This window comes from Sinocyclocheilus anshuiensis, unplaced genomic scaffold (genome assembly GCF_001515605.1).
Source record: "Sinocyclocheilus anshuiensis isolate Anshui unplaced genomic scaffold, SAMN03320099.WGS_v1.1 C32122826, whole genome shotgun sequence".
In the NCBI taxonomy this organism is placed as follows: Eukaryota; Metazoa; Chordata; class Actinopteri; order Cypriniformes; family Cyprinidae; genus Sinocyclocheilus; species Sinocyclocheilus anshuiensis.
In genome coordinates, this window is record NW_015611264.1 from 1 (window position 1) to 708 (window position 708).

The 708-nt window shown below is 39.4% G+C and overlaps 1 long non-coding RNA gene across 1 annotated transcript; it reads right to left on the reverse strand.

Moving 5' to 3' along the window:
• LOC107682365 (uncharacterized) lies at window positions 1-677 on the reverse strand. The gene is made up of 3 exons (XR_001633465.1): window positions 538-677; window positions 133-246; window positions 1-36 (listed from the first exon to the last, which is right to left on the reverse strand). It is a non-coding gene; the product is annotated as an uncharacterized LOC107682365 (long non-coding RNA).
• Window positions 678-708: the final 31 nt, after the last annotated feature.

A 708-nucleotide genomic window follows, 5' to 3' on the forward strand; every position in this document is an offset into this window, starting at 1 on the left:
CTCCTGTTTCACCCCTTTATTGAGGGCCCAAGCAATCTGCAAGCAATGAAACATGTTTAGACATATTCCCCTCCCAAAAATGTTATAGATCATTGCAAAGATTTCAAGTCGGTGAACATTCTTCACACATACTTTGATGACCTTTGAACCGATTTTGTAGGAGCCTGTGCTCAGTTTCTGAAGGGCGCGGTATGCATCCTGACGATGAACCATACAGATGTAAGCACAGCCTCTGGGAGGAATCATCTAGAGAAAGAAAAAAAAACATTACATTCAGACTTGTGCAGTAAAAGCTTTAGTTTCCAGATTCACCAACTCTTTAAAAAAAAAACAACAACACCTGAAGACCTACTGGGCTGTCCTAAAACACTTCCCGTTTTAGGGTATTCTTAATTAAACTTCAGCCAAAAATATCTGGAGACTCCAAAAATGCCTCTTGGCTAGATGGTATAACTGATATAATTAAAAAGCAAACTAATTTAAAGAGCATTCTCAAGTTTACTCTCAAGTGCTCAAGTTTACAGAAACTCAACTCACATTGATCGATTCAATCTGGCCAAACTCTTCGAAGAGATTAGTAAGATCTTGTTGGGTGGCTTTCTTGTCCACTTGGCCGACCCATAGAGTAGTGCTGCAAACTGAAAGAGGCAGAAAGAAATAAAAGGTAACTGAAATGCTACTTTACCCTTTGTGTGTGTGTGTGTGTGT